The sequence below is a fragment of the Pantherophis guttatus genome, chromosome 1 (genome assembly GCF_059756535.1).
Source record: "Pantherophis guttatus breed Tessera chromosome 1, ASM5975653v1, whole genome shotgun sequence".
NCBI classification, from domain to species: Eukaryota; Metazoa; Chordata; class Lepidosauria; order Squamata; family Colubridae; genus Pantherophis; species Pantherophis guttatus.
The window spans coordinates 238,079,932-238,097,018 of record NC_142063.1 but is presented as its reverse complement, the minus strand read 5'-3'; the positions used below and the strand labels follow the sequence as shown (position 1 = coordinate 238,097,018).

The 17,087-nt window shown below is 36.3% G+C and overlaps 1 long non-coding RNA gene across 1 annotated transcript in view; it reads right to left on the bottom strand.

Moving 5' to 3' along the window:
• The window catches only part of LOC117660897 (uncharacterized), a 60,832-nt gene that overhangs the window by 24,976 nt on the left and 18,769 nt on the right, over positions 1-17,087 (bottom strand). The window contains exon 2 of the long non-coding RNA XR_015733826.1: positions 8,531-8,718. This is a non-coding gene — a long non-coding RNA (uncharacterized LOC117660897). The remainder of the gene's footprint in view (positions 1-8,530; positions 8,719-17,087) is intronic.

Here is a 17,087-nt window from a genome sequence, read left to right as displayed (position 1 = left end):
TGCATTCAGATTATTGCCTATATATACAAAGTAATCATAGTCTTTCTATTAATTGACTACAAACTGTTTTGTGCCTATTGTTTCAATTCTTTGCTTGTGCCAAGAATTGCTTGTAACTTTTGCCTCAGAACCCAAGAAATCTTGAGGAAAAATATAACAAATTGTAGTATTATTCCAGTTATCTTAATCTACTATAAATGTAAGGTTGTTTAGAGAATTATGGTCATAAACCTGGCATAAGGCAGATGGGATACAAACAATGAACAATTTTAAAAAGTATTTTATAGCTTTTAAACTTTAATATACGACATCCCAGAGTCATTCTGTGAGGGAGATGTGCAGTTCTTAAACAAAACAAACAAAAGTCTAAAAAGGAATCTAAAGGGAGAAGTGAAACATTAAATGAATACAGGAAGCATAAAAAAATAATATGTAGATAATATATCACAAATAACTAACCAGATGGTCATTAAGACTAGTTTGAGTCACAGGTCATCATTTGATAGATTTCAAGGGCCACTATGCAGTACCTGAAAACGTATGATGTGGCAGGATTAGTGTCTGCAAGCCGCAGAAAAGTGTAGAATTGTCCTGTGCACCTTGGGTTATACAGTAATGGTGAAAGTTGTTTACTGGTATTGTTGTTATGCTGTTCAAAGGCAACATAAGGTGATCAAAACAAGTATAATTATTGTCTGATAAAAAGTTGATATTCATTATAATTAAGACTAGTTATGCACCTGTTCCTGTTCTATTAGTAAACACTGTAACATTAAAGACATGGAAACCAACCTCATCATTTTTGTTGCATTTATTTTCAATGAAATGCCGATAACTCCAAATCTTTTTTTCTTTCATGAACTCTCTAGAAGACCTTAGGCAAAGTACTAACTTCAGCGTCGACTCATCTGACATCAGCAGTATGATAATAATGACCTATTTTACAGAAATGTACCTTTGCTGATCCTGAAAAACTAAGCACGGGAAGGCCAGGTTTAGTATTTAGATCTAAGACATATTAAGGTTATAGATTATAAAGTGAAGATGAAAAACAATTCATTAAAAATGCTATGGCGGTCTATTTGTCAAGAGAATGGCACTGAGATATTAATGAAATTACCAGAAGTTAAACCTAAAAGGAGTTTTAGGCAAATTAAAATGATTTGAAAATATATTTGTTGGGCTAGAGCAGGGGTGTCAAACTCGCGGCTCGTGGGCCGGATGCATCAGGTGCTGGCCACCCCCACCCCCGGTTTATTTATTTATTTATTTATTTATTTATTTGATTTATATGCCGCCCTTCTCCAGAGACTCAGGACGGCTTACAATGCATTAAGCAATAGCCTTCATACTTTTGTATATTTATACGAAGTCTGCTTATTGCCCCACAAACTGGTTCCTCATTTTACCTACCTTAGAAAGGATGGAAGGCTGAGTCAACCTTGAGCCTGGTGAGATTCAAACTTACAGTAATTGCAGACAGCTGGTGTTAATCACAATGCTTTTAGTCTGCTGAGCCACCAGGCCCTGGTTTAGCGAAGGGGAAAAAGTTATGATATGTCATGCGATGACAACATGTCATCTCGAATTTGGCATCCCTGGGCTAGAGAATTGCTATTGGGCATTTCCCTAATAAGAATTTTAGTCTCTCTTACAACTGCCAGAAATGGTTCCAAATTTAATAGTATGACCTATGCTACTATAAATGGGAGTTCCCCTAACTAACTAGGTTTTTTTCAGGAAATAACTTCTACTATTTATTTTTTTATTTTTATTTGTCCAACTTGTATACCGCCTTTCTCTGAAGACTCAAGGCGGCATTATAAGTTGATCCTTTGAATGGCTCTAATATATAACTCTTTTTAAAGCATAGTCTCCCAGTCCTCAACCACAGCCAAAGGACAATTGATTACAGATGTATTGACATTGACAAGGCAATTTATAAATGTTTAAGATTTTTTTTAAAAAAAAATCATCTGAACTGATCTGAACTGATATTTAACCTTTTTATTTTGAATAGACTTGCTGCTGCTCGATTTGATTCAAGAACTGATTGAGGCATTGTACAAACAGAACACATGTGGTTAGACAGCAGTCTTGAAATGCCAGAATTGTCCTGGGGGAAAAAAAACTTGACACATTGGACTTCTCTGAGGGGCTTTTTATAGTTCCTGTGTTCTACACTATAAAGAATTGGTCAACTCATGTAATAAAATCAATAAAATCATAAGTCTGGGACCATACTATAAAAATTGACCATACTATATAGTATATACAAGTATATGTGATGGAGAAGTGGTGATGATCAGCCTTAAACTGTTTCTATTCTAAAATTATTTTATTTTATTTATAATATTTATAATATAAAATAATTCTAAAATAATTCTACAGAGGAATTATTGAGTCTGTCATCTGCACCTCTATAAATGTCTGGTTTGGTTCTGCAACCCAACAGGACAGACACAGAGAGAGAATAATTAGAACTGCAGAAAAAAAAAACATTACTACCAACCTGCCTTCCATTGAGGATCTGTATACTGCATGAGTCAAAAAAAGGGCTGTGAAAATATTTACAGACCCCTCGCATCCTGGATATAAACTGTTTCAACTCCTACCCTCAAAAAGACGCTATAGAGCACTGCACACCAGAACAACTAGACACAAGAAAGAGTTTTTTCCCAAATGCCATCACTCTGCTAAACAAATAATTCCCTCAACACTGTCAAACTATTAACTAAATCTGCATTATCACTATTAATCTTTTCATTGTTCCTATCACCCATCTCCTCCCACTTATGACTGTATGACTGTAACTTGTTGCTGAATCCTTACAATTTATATAGACTGTTTCCTAGTATGATTCAATTGCTTATTTGTACCCTATGACTATCATTAAGTGTTGTACCTTATGATTCTTGATGAATGTATCTTTTCTCTTTATGTACAGTGAGAGCATATGCACCAAAGACAAATTCTTTGTGTGTCCAATCATATTTGGCCAATAAAGAATTCTATTATATTCTCTTCTATTATGGTCTCATCTGAAAGTCAAGTGCAAGTGTTCAGTCTAAAACCTCTGTGAAGACTTTCCTTCTCCAGAAGTCTGCCATTTGCAAGAGCTGGTGTGCATTACCATGATAAAGAGAATAAGAGAAAGAAAACTAGATATCTGACTGTATAGGGATATGTCAAGGCAGAGACTGGTAGCTTTTTTCATTGCTGGATACAGGCCTACTACATCTGTATACAAAACATTCTAACCTTGAAGCAGATCATTCTGATGTTGGATGCTTTGCTCCAACATAAGAATGTGTTGTTCTGAAGGCTCTAAAAAATTGCCTGACTTGAAAAAGGCTTATTTTGATCGTTCCACTGATGGAATATTTTGTGTAACCCTGCACTCCTAGCCTGCAGATCCTTTCTGGAAAAAAAAACAAAAAACTTTCCACCACAACAGCAGCAATAGGAAGAAATGTCCCTAATCCTCTATATAAGGAAAGGTACTGAAGATCACAGGTTCACCTCTGCCTTTTGGTATTCAGGAAAATTGGGTTTCATTAATGAATGAACAACAAAGTGGATTTTTTTTTTTTTAGAGAACTGCTCAAAAGTTTGAATTTTATCATAAGCAGGATTGGCTAGAAACTTTAATTGAAAACAATGAAAATGAGAGGATACAAATAGCTTCACTCATCCAAGCAGGAATTTCTATAAATCTGCATCTGAATCTTTTTATTTCCTCATCGTATGTTAGTACTAAATTAGGGTTGCCATCTGTGCTTCTGCATAACAGGTAGATCTGCCTCTCCAAATTTTGAATAGCTATGGTTACCAAATTTGGCCAGTGCAGATGAATGAGAATATTACTGGGTTTTTTTTTTTAAAGTGTTATCAAAAACTGCATCTATTTTGGAGACAGGATATAAACAATTTGAGGGTTTTTTAAAATGTGGAATGTAGGAAGAAGTGAAATGTACACCCAGACTTAATGCTGACAAGCCATTGCAAATTTGTCATTGCCCAGTCCTACGTAATTTTATCAGAGGATGTGATAATCACATCATTTCCAAATTTATGTCTCTATGTGCATGCCTTTGAATCAGTATTGATTTCTGGGGATTGCCTGGTCACTCTATTTTCTTGGCAGGATTTCAGAAATGGTTTGCTCTTGCTGGCTTCCTGAGTTTGAGAAAAAGTGACTGGCCCAAGGTCACCCACAATCTCTCAGTTTCTAACCTGATGCCTTAACTACTACATCAAACTGGCTCTCTGTTATTCAAATAGGTTACATCAAAAGGCCACTTTTGCCTGGTTTCTATATCAGAATAACCATGAAAACAGCATCCTATTGCAGTTTCTATAGCTCGGGCTACTACCAGATGTGGATTGCAAAAGTCTAGATGATCTCTAATAGGACCAAAGAGTTGAGGGTTTTCTGCATCTAATAGTCATCCAGATTTTTGCAACCCATATCTGGAAATGCAACACTAATTATACATAGAACATTGAAATAATGCTAATTAATCCAAAAGTGAAAGACCCTTCTTCATGGATATTTGTAAAAGCTTCAGATTATTAGTTTGCTTTACTCGCTTGCCATTTTAATCTTTCCCAGAGGTAAACAATTAAATAATTGTTGCATGTGTATCTCCTCAACAGTTACTGCTTGCACTGCTTTATTGCAGCTTTGTTCTGTGTACTATATTAAGAATGTTATAAAATCTTCAATCAGAATAGAGCTGGAAGGGACCTTGGAGGTCTTCTAGTCCAATCCCCTGCTCAAGCAGGAAATCCTATACCTGTGATGGTGAACCTATGGCACGCGTGCCACAGGTGGCACATGGAGCCATATCTGTGGGCACGTGAGCATTGCCCTAGCTCAGCTCCAGTGCACATGAGCGCTAGCCAGCTGATTTTTGGGCTTTCCGGAAATCAGGAAACGGACCATTTCCGGCCTCCGGAGGGCCTCCGTGGGGGTAGGGAAGGCCGTTTTTGCATTCCCCAGACTCCAAGAAAGCCTCTGGAGCCTGGGGAGGGCAAAAAATGGGCTACCAGGCCCACTGGTAACCCTTTTGCCATCACATGCCAAAAGCGGAAGGAGCACAGGGGGGATTGTGCACGTACACAGGGGGGCATTGAATTATGGGTGTGGGCATGCACTCATGCGAACCCACCCCCCCGCTCTCCCCCCGCTTTTGGCATGCAACAGCAAAAAGGTTAGCCATCACTGCCCTATACTATTTCAGACAAGTGGCTGTCCGGTCTTTTCTTAAAAATCTCCAGAAGTACCTACAACTTCTGAAGGCAAGCTGATCCACTGGTTAATTGTCCTCACTGTTAGGAAGTTTCTCGTTAATTCCAGGACTCATCTCTCCTTGATTAGTTTCCATTCATTGTTTTTTGTCTTGCCTTCTGGTGCTTTGGAAAATAAGTTGATCCCCTTTTCTTTGTGGCAGCCCCTAAAATACTGGAATACTGCTAACATGTTACCCCTAGTCCTTCTTTTCTCTAGACTGGTCATACCCATTTCCCTGCAACTGTTCTTCATATACTTTTGCCTCTCGGCCTTTAGTCATCTTAGTTGCTCTTCTTTTCACTTTTTCCAAAGTCTCAACATCTTTTTTGTAATGTGGTAACCAAAATTGGATGCCGTATTCCAGGTGTCGTCTTACTAAGGATTTATAAAGTGGTACTAATACTTCACGTGATTTTGATTCTATGTCTCTGTTTATAGCTTTTTTGGTTGCTGATGCACACTGCTGACTCATGTTTAAATGATTATCCATAGGACTCCAAGGACACTATTTTTTTTTAGCAAGATTTCACCTAATTTGTTTTTTCCTGCCTAGGTGTAAAATCTTGCTTTTCTCCACATTAAATTTCCTGTTTTTGGATAGGGAGCATTGTTCAAGTCTGTCAAGATTTTGTTGGACCCTGATCTTGACTTCTGTGGTGTTGGCTATTCCTGCCAGTTTAGTGTCATCTGCAAATTTGATGAGTTCCCTTTTTATTCCCTCATCATGCTAGAGAGAAGTTCTCTGAAGATGAGTCTGAAAGCTCGGAATGCAAAATCTCTGGTCCTGGTGACCAACCCAGACTGGATATCCATCTACGTTATTTATGAAAATATTGAAGAGTACTGAGTCTAAGGTGGAACCTTGTGGCATCCCACTGCTTACTTCCCTCTATGTAGATTTAGTACCATTAAGGACTACTCCTTGAGTATGGTTTGTCAGCCAGTTACAAAGCAATCTGGTGGTAATGCTCTTCTATCCCACATTTTTCTAGCTTACCAAGAAATATGTTGTGGTCTACTTTGTTGAATGCCTTACTGAAGTCTAAGTATACTATCTCCACAGCATTTCACTGGTCTAGTAATTTAGTCATTTTGTCAAAGAATGAAATGAGATTGGTTTGACATTATCTGTTTTAACAAATCTTGGACAAGAATAGGAAGAGGGATATAGAGAATTGGAAAGATGGATTGGTATGGTGGCTTCATTTGAATGTTGGTGTTGCTGTGCAAGGAAGTATACTCTAGAAGATTTGATGTCTACAAAGGTTTTGGTGTAGCCAGGCCTCTGACCCTGGCATTAAAAAAAATGCATATTCTGTAGATATTTGAACAGCCTGGGAAAGAGAATGAATTGGGGATGAAAAGAGCAGTGGTGATCATAAACTTGTTGTAGGTCTGAGAGTGATATTTCTGCTCTCAATGAGTGTTGGTTGGAACATCCCAGCAGACAGATAGGCCATCATTATAAATTACTTGCTGAACATCAACAAGGAGTGGAGCCCAGGAAATGATGGCTCTGGTTTGTAATGGGATCAGCAGAATAGCAGAATGAGCACCCACTGCATCCCAGAACTGGTGGTTGAAACTCAACTTTAAACAGAGGTTAGGTGGTTATCTGTTGGGGATGCTGTTACAGTGATTTCCTGTGCTGGCTGAGGGTGAACTAGTTATTCCTCAAGATCCCCCAACCCTTAATTCTACGATTCTAAGCTTGATCAACAAGTCAATTTCATCTGAGAGACCAGCATAAATGTATAAAGATGTGGATTGAATGTGTAGTACTATATTAATATAATTTGTCTCTATTTCTAAGTTTGAAAAATTAAGTTGTACGCACACAAATGCATTTTTTCCATATATATTTTTTCATATATTTGTAATTGTGCTACTATACTAAATACTATATTTGTACCTAATGAAGTAGCAGAAGCTAGGTTTCCCTAATGATATGGTGCCATTCTGAATTGAGAGCTTTCTCTTCCCTTACTGAAATTTCAGTTAAACCGCACCTTTTAGGACTTCAAAACTGCTTTAAGTCAACAACAGATAGAATTCATTTATTTCCAAATACTGTCTCAATCTTTATTTAGCTTGATGAATCATTACACTGAGATGGTGAAGTGCCTCCTACTGAAAATATATAACTATTGATTTTGTATGTCTCTGTGTTTACTTATCTAAGCATTCTCTACCAGCACCGAGAGAATATGCTACATGTCCATTGTTTTGCTTTATTTATATCATCTTTTGTGATATATGTGTTATTTGGGATAATTATTTTTATTCCATTGTTTCAGACAACTGAAAATACATCCACCCTATGCATTAATAGAGCAAATGATATTATATAGCAATAATGCTTCAGAGCAGTTAGTGGCAGCTATTATCTTTAATGTCCAAACAGATTTATTCACTGGCTAGTGAAGAGTTAGTCATTAAGCTTGTTGTCTTTGGAATCAAGAGCTAATCTTGTTAGCGATTATATCTCCAGAATGAATTGCACTAGCATAAATACTCAATAGGATGGACAGGTTTCCAGATTACACTGACTTTGAAAAATGGAAGTACAATTCCTTGTTAATATTCTTTGGAAACAAAGCCTCACCTTTGCTATGCAATAAAAATCAAACTGGGTCAGTTTGAAAGGAAAAATGGGGATGGAAATATGGGTTTCCCAAAATAAACTTTTAAAAACTGCAAGACACAATTAAATATTGTGGAATTCAAAATGGCATAAATGTTACCAAGACTGTAATGAACAGAGATCACATTGATTTTCTTTCTTAACTTCTAAACTTATTTAGTCTCACCAAACTTCATCTAGATTATTCCCATATGGTTTGAACATTGAGTTTCATGCAAAATAGATGGATTTATCCAGTCCACGTGATTTTTGTAAAAGTCCATTTCTCCTCAATCCATTTCAATTTACTGTTTTTAAAAGGCATAAATAGGATTTTAAATTTGTGTGTGTGTTATTTTCACATTGCATGCACTTATAAATGCGTTTTATCTAAAAATATGTATCTAAAACATGTTTATATTATTTAAAAAATCAAAAAGTGTATAGTGGACTTTGGAGAAATTTAAAAATGGCAGACCATAATATACCAGATAGCAATTAGCAATAGCACTTAGACTTATGTACTGCTTTATAGTGCTTTACAGCCCACTCTAAGCAGTTTACAGAATCAGCATATTGCTCCCAACAATTTGGGTCCTCATTTTACCCACCTCAGAAGGATGGAAGACTGAGTCAACCTTGAGCCTGGTGAGATTTGAACTGCCAAATTGCAGGCAGCCGGCAGTCACCAGAAGTAGCCTGCAGTAGTGCACTCTATCCACATAGGTTGATCATAGGTTCAAATCAATATAGAGCTTGGCTGTTAATTATTTCTTCAGCTGTTGTCCTCATGCATTGTCTGCAGAGAAGTATTAAGAGAATTCAGCAGAAGAATATTTACAGAAGCTTTTGGGCAGAGTTTAAGAAAATCTCGTGTACATTTTAGTAATTGTGACATTTCTCTTTTGCCTCTGGCAAACTAAAATGGAACCCATTATTTTAATAACAGGACCCCGCCTTCAATGAAACAACTTCCTTTAACAAAATGGGCATTGCTTTCCTAGGAATTTTCCCTGTTGGGAGTGTTGGAAAGTAGGCTTCACTCAATAATAATAATTCCCCAAAGGAGCAAAGCAGTTTTATCTCCTTCTATAATCATTTGCTTGGTCAGTATTAGCACAATGGAATGAAGTACAATAGAGAAAAATCAAGGGGTTTCAGCCAAGAAATGTCTTTTATCAAAAGAGATCAGCTGCTATTGTCTCTCGCTAAAATATGATTGCTTCTAGTTTAATTAGCTGTTGCTGTTAGAAAGGATTAAAAAAAATAAGGACAGAGAGAGCAAACACAGAGATATCAGATATGGTATATGGAAAGGATAAGGAAAGGATGTCAAATGTTTCATTGGCCAAAAAACCCACATTGTACTCTATATTAAAACCAAATTTACAGGAAGAGAAAGAGCAGAAGGAAAGAAATGAGAGCCAATTTGATGTGGTGGACCAGTGCTGGACCAGTGGGGAAATCCAAATTTTTTTACTACCATTTCTGTGGGCGTGGCTTGGTGGGCGTGGTGTGGCTTGATGGGTGTGGCTTGGTGGGCATGGCAGGGGAAGGATACTGCAAAATCCCCATTCCCTCCCCACTCTGGGGCCAGCCAGAGGTGGTATTTGCCTGTTCTGTGAACTACTCAAAATTTCCGCTACTGGTTCTCCAGAACCTGTCAGAACCTACTGTATTTCATCCCTGTCCTGGATTAGAAACTGGAAGACCACCAGTTCTAGTTGTCCCTTAGGCAAGGAAACAAGTTGAGTAATGTAGAAAAATAGGAGAAGGGACATTATATACATCATCTTGAAGTATAAAAAATAAAAATAGGATATAAATCAAAGCAATCTACCATAACTAAAATGTGTATATCCTTTATGGATATATTAGAATTGGGAAGCTAGTAAATTCAAATAAATAAGTCTGTGTAGGGTCTGGCTTTCTTCCAAGTATGAACAAAGGATTATCAACCTGTTGGAAGTGTCCTGGTTTACTTTATCTTCAAAAGGGCCAACTAGAAATTTTTCTCATCAACAGATAGAAAACAGCAATTAAACTGGATAGAAAACATTTGCAAATTTGCAGTCTACTTTTAGAAGACTAGCACTGGGTCATTTTAAACTGCTTTTATTCCTTAATGCTTCCAAAATATATATTTTTACACAGTTAAAACTTTATTTAACAATTATAACACAGCATGTACATGTACAATATGTACAGTATATAAAAATCTATATCTATATCTCAATTTCTCTCTTTTAAGAAGAACATCATCAATACTCTGCTTGTTTTATGTTTATGCTTTTAGTCATTATAATCATTTTATTTTATTTAAAGCAAAGGTGTATTTTTTAAAAAAATATTACCTATAAATGAACTGATAATTATTAAGGTATTCACTTTTGGTCAATTTAACATTAGTAAAAGATACCAAGCAAAGTGTATTGAGTTATTTTTATGATATAAAAAAAGAAGTCTACATTTCTGAGCTTAATGCCAAAATCTTCGCTAGAGTTTTTTTCTTTTCAAAAAGAAAAAATGAACAAAGAAAAAGAAGAAACATGCCTAAAAATAAAATAGGTAAATGTTTAATTTCTGACTTCCCCTTTCTTCATATTGCAACTGATCCTGTACCTGTTAGCATAAGCTTTTAAAGCCGTACTTCAAATATTTTAAGTTCTGCAATATATAATATATAGGGAATCTATTCTTGCCTAAATTTAGTCAAGCTTCCGTATAGAACAGCAAGTATCTGTTAGTTTAGCCTTGTTACATATTCTCCAAATTGAAGTTCCCAATCTGATAACAGCAGCACCATGTCTTTTTTCCAGTATCGTGCAATAATGTTAAAACACACACTACTCATAGCCCTAAGTATATGTCTTAACAAATTATGGTACTTGTGTGTGTATGTGTCCTGGTATTATATTTAATTTTAACATTTGTGGTTTAATTTCAGTTTTGACCTCTACAATTTTCTGAATGGAGGTGTGTGTGCGTGCGTGTGTTTGTTTGCTTATTTGTATCTTATCTTCATTATTTTTTATAAATAAAATGGTTAACATACCCAAATTCTCTTCCCTATTTTCCTCACAAAAACAATCCTGTGAGGTGGGTTGGACTGAGAGCCAGTGACTGGCCTCAAATTACACAGGCAGGACTAGAACTCATAATTTCCCAGTTTCTAGACTGGTGCTTTAATCACAAGACAAAACTGCTCTTTAATGCAATAAAAACAGATTTAAACTATTTTAAGTTAAAGTTTATAGTTTATAGATTGAAAGACTGAGGGATGGACAAGACCAGTGGTGGGTTATCCCCGGTTTAGACCGGTTCTCAAGAACCAATAGTAAAACCAGCGGGAGGCCCTGCCTACCGCTCCAGATGTTATCATCAGTGATCTGCGCATGCGCAGAAGTAAGGCGCGCGTGCGTGCGATCCCGTTGCGAACCGGTGGTAAAGGTAAGTAGAGCCCACCCCTGGACAAGGCTTATTATTAGAAGAAGCAGAGGGTGGGGGGAGTAACAACATTATGAGGTATATTGATAAGTATAATGACATTGACTTTTAGACAGTAACTTATTCTCTGCTTCTCCTCATCTTCTTCATCTACCCCCTTTTCCTCCATTATCTTATACTGGCACAGTCCATCCAGAATTCTGTTCTTCTCCACCAATCATTGCTGTTCTTTTGTACTGAGAAAAGCTGTCCTGATACCTTTGAAACTGGATGAAGAGCATTGTCAAAAGGCTGTAACGGAGCTTCCCAGCATGAGTAGCCATCTGTGGGAAGCAATGGGAACTATCAGAAGTGATGGGGAATATGACCCACCTTCTCATGATTTCAGTGAGTGAGATTAAGAAAGCTAAGCATGCTTCTTTCACTGGAAAGAAAAAAGTTCATCAAAATGAGAAAAAAAGTGGTGCGAGTTTATAATTAAAGTCAATGATGAATTTGGAAAGTAGCAGGAAATTAGGCAGCACGGGCTGAATACCAATTCGAAACAGAGCACTTTCGCCGTGGTCTTGCAGCAACTAGAAGATTAGAGAATTGATTCCACAAAGACCGTAACCAGGCATTTAGCTCTAAATATGTAAGTCTATCTCTATTTAGCAAAGCACTTAGCCATGTGTAACGGATATTTAGGGGTTTAATACTAATTGTGAGCTTAAATATGCTGCTAAAGAATGATCTGGGGAGCTAAGAATTTGCAGAATTGATCTCATTGCCCAGGTCTTAGGAAGACTTTGGACATTACATATAAGAGATTTCTGTTAATTGTGCCGTATTTCTCAAACAAACAAACAATCTAGGTCTCAGTTTTTACTAAGTCTGGAAGAGATAGCTGCACAAATCCAGACAACCAAAAAATGGAGCAGAATTAGATTTCAATAGAAGAAATTGAACTGTGGAATAGTTGGTACTCTCTGAGCTTGGTCGTTTGCTTGCAGACATTTCATTACCAGACTAGGTAATATCTTCAGTTCAGAGTCCTCTAAGGACTCTGCAGAATTAGATTCCTTTATATCTCTTTGCTGCCATCTAGTGGTTGTCAAAATGTATGCATCCAAAATATGGCAGCCCTAATTTTGATGACATTTATACATCTGAGAAAGAATTTTGATGATGAAATAAATGAAAATGGAGAGAAGTAACATAGCAAGGAAAGGATGTCAGTAGGTAAAGTTGCATTTTTTTTTTAGATTTTGTTATGGAAGAATTTGGATTGGATGATTTTTTTCAGGGGGGGAGGTAAATTCTTTCCTACCATAATCCTATTACTTAGTGTTTTACTTAATATATTTATTTATTAAATGTATATGTTGCCCATCTTTCCATGAAGCAACTCTAGGCAGTTTACAACAAGGTAGAAACAATAACATAAAACATTAAAATATTAAAAATATATTAACATTAAGATTAACAAAGGTTAATTTGAAGGAGGCAAAATAACAAACAGTGGAGGTAGAAACTTCTCAGTCCACTAACCACCTCCAGAAAGTTGAAATATCCATCCAGATCAGGATCATTGGAGAAGAGGTGTATTATAAGACTTGGACATAATTTCTGCCAAATCATTTTTTTCTGCAAATAATTGGTATGGGGGGGAGTGATGTTGAAGCCTCTTCTGCCATTTTTCACTGAGGTTAATTTACATTTGTACTAATAACTCTTGTTAAAGAAAAGCAGAAGTCACTTTTTATTATTGTCCTTCTCTTTTTAGCCTACAATTTTTCACTCTTCTTTTTTCTTTTTCTTTTAAATATTACATCTTATTAGACTTTTCTTGATTCTTTAAAACATTGATATATTTATTAACAGTATTAATGCATATATTGCTTTAAATAAATTAAATGTTTTAATTATTGAATTAAAAAGGCTAGGGGTATGTTGATGTCAATGCTAAGTGTTTGTGTCCTTCAGATATGGTAGGCGGGCCATCCTTACATCAGGGCAAGCAAGATACGCAAGTGAATCTTGGGTTATCCTTTTTGTTTCTAGAAAATACTGCTTTCATTTCACCTTGTGTTTTTCTAAAGGAACAATGTTTTTAATAACATCTCAATCATGCTTGATTAGTTTTCTATGCTTCTATGATTTGGAGAACCAAATCCTTTTTTTCAAATGCAAAAATCCTTGGCACTCTTTCCTCAAATATGCCTTAATAGCACATATTTGCAAGCCTATTAAAATGTTTACGGACCTTAAGCATAAAAACAGTTTCTCACAGATTATCCAACTGAATAAAAATCAGCCATTATAAGAGGGTTTCGTTCCTGATTTCTATGCCACTCACATGCATGTGTCTAATACTCTTTTTTTTTCTCTGAATTGATCAGACTGACTTATAGCCCTGACTCAACATTGCTCCCTTTGGCATTTCACTCATACTTCAGCCGCCCTCTTGATTAAGGAACTGAAATAGAACTGTATTCAGTCTATTTTCCCCATTAACTTTATTTCTCTACCTTCCAACTTTACAATGACTTATACACATGCTATCACCAGTATTGTGGCTATAAAATCATTATTTCATTTTTCTCATGATATAGATCATGGGTTCTCATTAAAAGAATGTATGTTATTCACAAGAACAAAGAGTTAGATACTTTTGTCCCCAAATGTATAACCATAAAACACTGTGGAATGGTTCCCTTATCTTTTTAGACCGCTGAGAGGTTGAATGGAACTTTGGTCCTTCATGGCTAGACTGACATGAATATGCTCTAATTATAATTAAACCTTTTCTTTTACTGATATGAATAGGGACTTTTAGTTTATTTTTAAATATGTTACTTCCAACCAAAGAGTTCTCTGCTTCTCTGCTTCTCTTCAGATTTGACAGAGAAATATTTATCTGAAATTAACTTATTTTGGAAAGTTCAAGAATGATAAATATATCTGGCTTCTTATGAGCAGCGAAGATCATGTCCCAGAGCATAGAAAGAAATAGAAAATAGTTTTGCAGAAATAGGGCATATACATTATTAGTAAAACTATTAATAAAACTAATGCTAAATTTCAAAAGTTGGAGACACAGATTTGTTCCTTAAAACAGCTTGAAGCCAACATTTAAACAAGTTGCTAACAATTTTAGACTGAATACTATATTCTTGAGCTTATGAGAATTCAGTAACTCTGGAATGCAACTTGTGCATTTTGGCTTTCCTTCTATTTGAACCTACATGCACCAAAATAAATATCAGAGGCTTTGCAGAAGGATGAGAGATGGTGGTTAATAGTGATATCTCTACCTAGAAGAATAGATCTTTTTTTCTCTTTAGGCAGGCAATAGCTGTAGTATTAGCTGTAGAATTGTTTCAGTGCATTTTTAGGTGGTATAGATATGTTTAATTATTGGCCATATTTACTTTTGTACATATTAGTGACTGGTTTGGAATATACATAATGCCTGGCTTTCTAATTGTAAGAGATTTTATATTATAGTTGTACTTGTTGGAGCTTGTAATCCATTGTGGGATATTCTGAGTTCTAAGATGCATATAACGTTATCAAATATCTTCTTTGATATCACACATTTTGACAAGCAGCTTATTTTGCATTTATAGTTATCGAAAAAGATGGGTACATTTGCCAATTTCTTTTTTAAAAAAAAATAAATTCTAATTTTCCTGTCCTGGCTCAGGATTTTTAATTATTTTTAATTCTTTTTAGTTGCTTTGTTCTTTTTTTTTTCTGTTTTGCATAGTTTTACATTGTTCCCTTTATATTATTTACTTACATTTCCAGCACATTATTTTTTTGTGTGTATTCTTGGCTTGGACCACATGATAAATATTCATTTGGTTTTCATTTGGAACTGTGCAGAGAAAGAATTGTACAAACATTCATGTGTGCTTTCTTTTTCTAACATATGTTCCCTCAGTACATGTATTTTCATGGATCATTTCCCAGTGGCAAATCCCCCAAATCCAGAAACTCCTGATTTTTCAGATCCTTCTACCATGTATTCAGGGGTGGGTTCTATTTACGTTTACTACCGGTTTGCAGCGGGGCCGCGCGCACGCGTGCACGTGCGCACTTCTCTCATGCATGCACACACTCTTCTGTGCAAGCGCAGAAGCATTTTGATGACGTCGGTGTCAGTGGGCGGAGCCTCCCGCCAGTTTTACTACCGATTCTATAGAACCGGTGCGAACCGGGGCAACCCACCACTGCATGTATTCAAAATCCAAGTGGCTATTTCGATAGAAAAGTTTTAATGTCAGCTACATTTGCAGACTCGGAGGATATAATACAAGCCTCCATCTCTTGTGAACTTGTAAGAGGTTGGGTAACACTGCAATGTCATAGAAAAGGTTTAGGGCTTTCATGGCAATGCTCTGATGCTGCTTTTATCAGCCTGATCCCCCTTTGTCCCCCTAGAGAAGCCACTGCCCCATAAGCCAATTCTTCATCCCTTCCTAATAATTACTTATACATTATGAAACATGCTTAGTTGGAGTCCATCAGACCTTTCAGCTAGCTACTTCATCAAATGAATATATGATTATTTCATGGTTTGGCATTTTGGAGGCAACCTGGCTATTAGCGTGTTTCTTTCTAAATACATTCAGGTGTCAAGAAAAGAGCACATACCAAGACACATTTTCTGACTTCAGGCATATCCATCTAATTTGTCACTAACTTTTTAGCTCTGTGATTTAATGCTGCCTTTGACTCCTTTTCCTGGTTGTTGCTTGATTATTGATTTCCCCTCTCTCCTTTATTTGTTCAGAGCAATAATTTGTGCTCAGTACTTTGGACAAGGAAAGAAGTTATATTTGCCCCCGGAATCACCTGCCATCATTTTAGGACTTCTCTGATTTAATCACTTTATACCATAAACTCGGGAAGTGAAAGTTAATGATTTATCATCACCTGTTACTGTCAGCTAATAGTATACTGGGCCTTTCATCTTTTTTTCTGTGATGACATTTAAGCTCCTGCTTTAGGCTGCCTGCAAGGGTTCTGTTGCTGTCCTGTATAGATCTAGTAAACATTTTAGATGTGCATATCCACTGCTTTAATTATCTACATTATACAATCCTGCCTTGCACTTTTGGGAGATATGCTTAGAAGCTTCTTCCTTTTCCTTCTAATCATACTGCAAGTTGTTCTAAATATATCCTAAGGGTTGTAAATTGCACGACAATTGAACTAAAAAGCATTCTAGTTCTGTTTTTCTATACCATTTAAATTATTTCCCCTAGTTTTCTTTTTTTGGGGGATAGGGTAGGGAGAGAAGAGTATTTCATCATGTCAGAAATTCTACCAAAATAATATATTATCAAATTTATTTATTTATTTATTGGTTCAATTTATATGCCGCCCTTCTCCGGAGACTCAGGGCGGCTTACAATGTGTTAACCAATAGCCTTCATACTTTTTTGTATATACTTGCTTAGTAGGGCTTTCGCCCCCCCCCCCCAAAGCAGTGTTCTTTTTTATACAAAGTCAGTTTATTGCCCCCACAATCCGGGTCCTCATTTTACCTACCTCGAAAGGCTGGAAGGCTGAGTCAATCTTGAGCCTGGTGAGATTTGAACTTGCAGTAATTGCAGGCAGCTGGTGCTACTTAACAGCACTTTAGTCTGCTGCGCCACCAAGGCTCTTTATAAATAATATCAATTATTTGATATTATTGATATAAGTAATATCAGTTATTGATTCTTTCCC